Here is a 6000-nt window from a genome sequence, read left to right on the forward strand (position 1 = left end):
CAAAACAAAAAAACCCTGAACTCATAGATACAGAGAACAGATTGGTCATTGCCAGAGGTGGGGGTGAGGTGGGCAAAATGGGTGAAGTTCAGGGGGTCAAAAAGTACAAACTTCCAGTTATAAAATAAATAAGTCCTGGGAATGTGATGTACAGCACGGTGACTATAATTAATACTGTATTGTATATTTGAAAGTAAGAAAGTAGATCTTAAAAGTTCTTATCACTAGAAAAAAAAAGTGTAACTCTGTGGTGATGGATGTTAACTAGATTTATTGTGACCTCATTTCACAATACATACATATATTGAATCATTATGTTGTACACCTGAAACTAAAAACTAAATGTTACATTTCAATTATATTGCAATAAAAAAATTCTAAGTTAACTTGGATTAATGTAAAGATGTACTGTGTTCTTTAATGGGAAGACAATATCATAAAGCAGTGTGTCATTTTTATAAATTATCAAGGAACAAACATAATAAGAATACAGATTATTTTCTGGAGCTAGATAAACCAATTTTAAAGTGCACCGGAAAAAAAAAAGTGAACAAAGAAGAACAGCCTGGAAAATTCTGATAAAGAGCAATAAGGGTACTACCCCTACCAGATATGTAAATATACTATAATGCATCAATAATTAAAAGTATAGGATTGGCTCATGAAAAGACTAATCAAACAGAATAGAAAGTCCAGAGATAGACTTGAATACCTATGGGAATTTAGTGCACAATGAGGACTGCACATCAAATCAAACAGTAAAGATAGACCTTTTTTTTTTTTAAGATAGATTTTTTGATAAATAGTGTTGGGAAAACTGGGTAGCAATTTGGAAAAAAATAAAGCAGGTTCCATAGTGATGCAATGTATCAAGTTAAACAAATAGGTCCAAACGGATCAAACTTTAAATGTAAAAAAAAAAAGAAATTATAGAAGTATTAGAAAACAACATAGGTGGTTTTTATTATAACCTTGGGAAAGTACTTTATCATAACCATTTAACTATGACTCAAATTTTGGAAAGGCTAACAGTTAAAAGTAAACACAAATAAACACTTGTGCATGTCAGAAATACACCATTAGCAGAGTTAAAACAAATATAACAAAATAGGAAAGACATTTGCAACTCATAGCATATACTGAATGCTTACATTCTCAACAGACATTAAAAACTTTTAGGAATAGAGAAGAAAAAGACCAACTTTTTAGAAAAGTAAGCAAAAGATATGAACGGAAAGGTCACAGAAATAAAACCAATAGCATAGCCACTAAACATATGAGATGGTGCTAACTTCACTAGTAAAAATGCAAATTAATATTACCCTGAGCTATAATTCCTCAACTATCAGATTGGCAAAATCCAAAAGTCTTATAACACACTGTTGGAGAGGCTATGGGGAAATGGACACTTTCAAACATTGCTGGAAGGTGTAGAAAATGGAATAACCATCAGGAAGGAATTTCTGGAATTACCTACCAAAATTTCAGATGAATTTACTCTTGATGTAATGATCTAATTTCCAGGAATCTCATACATATGTGCATGTATGTGTATATATATGTGTGTGTGTGTGTGTATATATATATATATATATATATATATACAGGCAGATATAGATATCATATATAACATACATACATACATGTATATACATGTGCGTGCCTATCTATATATCTGTGCTAATTTGAAATGACCGTTGTGCTAGGTTATCCTTTGCAGAATTGTTTGTAAAAGCAAAAGACTAGAACAGAGCATCCAGCAGTAGGGGACTGGCTGAATAAATCATGGTATATAAAAAACTGTGCATCCACAAGAAAGGTTAAGGAAGAGCTCTATCAACTACTGACTTGGAGACATCTCTAGAATAAATTTTGATGTTAAAAAAAGCAACGAATAAAAGAGTGTATATTTTAGGCTATCTTTTTTATAAGAATACATTCATATTTGCTTGTTTTTGCATAAAGAGATACTGAAAGGACAAAAAATAAACTAATAAAAATGGTAATCTATAGTAGCTAGAGGGAAAAGGGTGAAAAGGCACAGGCAGGAATGAGACTTCTATAAATTCTTTTTTTTTAAAAAATTTATTTAATTTATTTATTTTTGGCTGTGTTTGGGTCTTTGTTGCTGCACGCGGGCTTCCTCTAGTTGCGGCGAGCGGGGGCTACTCTTCCTTGCGGTGTGCGGGCTTTTCACTGCGGTGGCTTCTCTTGTGGTGGAGCCAGGGCTCTAGACGCACGGGCTTCAGTATTTGTGGCATGTGGGCTCAGTAGTTGTGGCTCGCGGGCTCTAGAGGGAGGGAAGCCCTATAAATTCTTTTTATATATTTTGATATTTGAATCAAAAAATTAAAACTGATAAAAATATAAAGTTTTCTTAAAATGTGCTGCCGGACTTCCCTGGTGGTGCAGTGGTTAGGAATCTGCCTGCCAACGTAGGGGACATGGGTTCGAGCCCTGGTCCAGGAAGATTCCACATGCTGTGGAGCAACTAAGCCCATGTGCCACAACTACTGAGCCTGCGCTCTAGAGCCCACGAGCCACAACTACTGAGCCCATGTGCCACAACTACTGAAGCCCACGTGCCTAGAGCCCATGCTCAGCGACGAGAAGCCACTGCAATGAGAAGCCCGCGCACCGCAATGAAGACCCAATGCAGCCCAAAATAAACAAATACATTTATTAAAAAAAACGAATCTGGTGCCAACTTTTAGAGCAAAGATATCTGGGTAAACTTTAGCAAAGTAACACAGTTTTAGATGATTACATGAGGAAACTACCAATCTTTACTTCCAATTTGCCAAACTTTTATTAGGGTGTTTTACTTTTTAGTGGAAGGTGAGAACTTAAAAAACTTGACAAAATCAAATTTTAATGAAATCCTTTATGTCAGGTACTGAGGATATAATAAGAATACAAGTTCTTGCTCTCAAGGAGTTCAGACTTATAGGGGAGACCAAAAATAAGCATGTGATTATACAGCATAAGAGCACCAAGAGCTCGACACAACATGTAACATGCTTAACTACCTTCTTTGCTAAGGCAGTCTTCCTAGCAGAGACGGAAGACAAGCCAGACTCTAAAGGATGACTAGGAGCTTGAAGGGGATCCCGGGAAGTGGGGGCGTTTCAAGCACAGGCAACAGTAAGTGCCACCATCCGTGCTGCTTTCCTATTCTTACAGGATTAAATTTCAAGTTCATTAGCATCAAAGCAACCTTTCACAACCTGGCTCGTGCCCATCTTTCCATCCTCATATTCTACCACCCTGGAGGCCTGGAGATGTGTAGGTGTGGTAGGAATTAGAAAGAAATTGCGGTCAGAGGAGTTTATTGGCATATGGGATGTCTCACGTAGGGTGGCCCCTGGAGTTGTGGATGTCAGGAGCTCTGAAGGAGTTGCGGAAGCTGAGCTAATCAACAGGAGATAGCAGGAGTCTCGGGTAGAGAGAAAAACTGTGACCCAGGGGGACTACACTCAATAAATATTGCAGAGCAAGGCCTACGTGAATGTGACTTCAATTACCGAGTAAGTACTATGTTCCAAATGCTGTCCTCAGAGAGATCTTTTAAATGCATAAGTAGTGTTACACCCTTGCTTAAAGTCATTGCTTCTCATTGCATTTAAAATGAAAACTCCTTCATCTGGACTTCACATTCAGGTCCCACAAATTCGGTCCCCAGCCTACATCTCTAACCACACTCTGCCTCTCACAAAGCCCTCTGCAATCCCCTCAGTCTGCAATGCCCTCTCCATCCTTCGCTCCATTGCCTAAAACCTACCTATCCTGCTGTTCTCACTTTAAATGTCACCTCCTAAGGCCTTGCCTCCTGACCACCTCTCCACCATCTAAATTATACCTCTAAAAACCTTTGTTACAACACCCTATATTTTCTTTCATATTCGATTTTGTAATTATGTGTATATATTCGACTTTCTTGCCTCATGAAACCACAAGCTCCACGAGAAGGAACTGTTTTGTTCAGTACTTAGAAAAGTGCCTGGCACATGGTAATCAGCAAAGATTTGTGAAAAGAATAAGTTTAATCTCCATAGCCTTGTAAGAATTATCCCTCTTTTTCAGATGTGGAAATTGAGGCTCAGAAACGTTGGGTGATCTATCCAACATCTCAAAATATGGGTCCAAATCCAAATCTCATGATTCTAAATGCATGTTGTCTCCCAAATGAAGAAGGGCTTCTCATGAAAATAAGAAAGGTCTGGAAGTGGTCTAGGTGGCTAAAGTGGATGACAACCTGTCTCCTGGCTCTGGTTTATGAGATTACGGTATGGACAAAGAGCAGGCTCTGTTTGAGAGGGTTGGAAATGAATAAGGTCCAAAATAAAGATGCGAAGGAATATTCTGTAAATAGGTTGAGGGAAGTGGGTTTGCAAAGGAATAGGGCTTTCAGAGGATCCTGTGGAATTGACTTAAGAGACTGGACGGCAGTAAGAAAATGAGCAGGGAGAGAGGGTGAGACTTCCAAGCAGCCACGGGGATCAAAGAATGGATGGATGGTTGACTGAATGATGTGAATACGTTGGGAAGTATCTGGGGACTCTGGAAATAAGCAGCTTGGACAGTAAGAGGGGCTGAACTATCAGGAGTATCCGGAAGTACTCAGCCAGTGTGAGGCTACAGTACTGACTACATTCCTTCTCGCTGGAGAGACTTCTCCACTAATATGGCCTGTCTGCCCCTCATCAAGTTCTGGCACAACCCCTGGTTCCTCTGGAAACTCCTGCTTCACTGCTATTAGCTGAGCTGTATCCTGCTGCAAGGACCAGGGGCAAGAAAACAAATCTCCATCAGCAGTGGAAGCAGAAACAGTGACTATACAAGAAGGCCAGGGATAGGTTTTTCAGGAGAAAAGTTCAAATTTGAGAGTTTCTGGGTCATGTTTAACACCACATCCTACGCTCTTAGAAGTGGGTGTAAACGTGGGTATAGTCCTAGACCACTCGAGAATGTGTCAGGTCTAAAAGGCACAGAAAGGAATGTTTTTAAAAATCACCAAAGCTCCTGACTTCATAAATACTCCACTGTAGTTAAAAAAAATCTATATATTTATGTTATATTCAGAGATGGATAAAAAGTAATAATATTAGGTTTATTGTGTCGATCACTAAAAAGCAAAATATCTAATATTAGAAGTTGTTAAGAAAAACTCTACCTTAAAACTGAAATCCAAACAATCCACAACAGATGTCCTATGAGGTGTGTAGAAATAGGCGAAGGCTCCTGAAAGGCGGCAGCAGCTGGCTCCCAACCACCCTTTGCCTAGAGACAGTTGCTAGGCAACACTAGATTTGCTCACAAATGCACTTTTTACCCAAGGATAAGTATTATGATAACACACACACTGCCTCCCAATCAATTTTTCTGCTCCTGTTTCATTAAAGGCAAGAGACTCTGGTAAACATTATTGATGATGGCTAATAGTCTCCTGGACACTGAATTGTGCTGGGCTCTTTCCTGGACAAAAACATTATTTTTGCCTTCTAGGTCTAGGGGGATTTAGAAAAGCCTGAAAGCCAAATATTTCCTTTGTTCTCAATTTCTTTGAGTCTGAGTGCAAATGCTGTCCAGGAAGCAGAAAGATGGAATAATGGATCTGAGACTCATTTTCTTTCAAGTTCTTTTGTTGACTCATAAAAAAACGAATACCGCCACTCAATTTAAACTCACTTTAAAAATATTTAGTAGACAGAGAATTTGAAATATGTAAAGAAAACAAAGATGTGATCATTCTAGAATTTTAAGGTTTTACCTTTGTTTTGTATTGATGCTAGTGAAGTGCTCAGTAACACAACAATAAAAGGTGAGAGTATGATTGGCCTTGTTCTGAATGGTGCTCTTTCTACAGCCGCTGCCAAATCATTTATTGGATGTATTCCCATCACCTGCACTCAACACTTCTAAAACAAACATATCTTTTCCTCAAAGCAGTTGTGCTTCTAATATTCTCATTTTCGCTAAAAGCACCATCACATTTCTGGT

General features: G+C 38.5%; 1 protein-coding gene across 2 annotated transcripts in view; it reads right to left on the reverse strand.

Moving 5' to 3' along the window:
- C7H2orf88 (chromosome 7 C2orf88 homolog) overlaps positions 1-5268 on the reverse strand; it is a 64580-nt gene extending 59312 nt beyond the window's left edge. For both annotated transcript variants that reach the window (XM_073807492.1, XM_073807491.1), the window contains exon 1: positions 5174-5268. The gene's annotated coding sequence lies outside the window, so the exon portion shown is untranslated. The remainder of the gene's footprint in view (positions 1-5173) is intronic.
- Between the last annotated feature and the right edge of the window lie 732 nt (positions 5269-6000).

Source organism: Tursiops truncatus, chromosome 7, assembly GCF_011762595.2.
Source record: "Tursiops truncatus isolate mTurTru1 chromosome 7, mTurTru1.mat.Y, whole genome shotgun sequence".
Classification (NCBI taxonomy): domain Eukaryota; kingdom Metazoa; phylum Chordata; class Mammalia; order Artiodactyla; family Delphinidae; genus Tursiops; species Tursiops truncatus.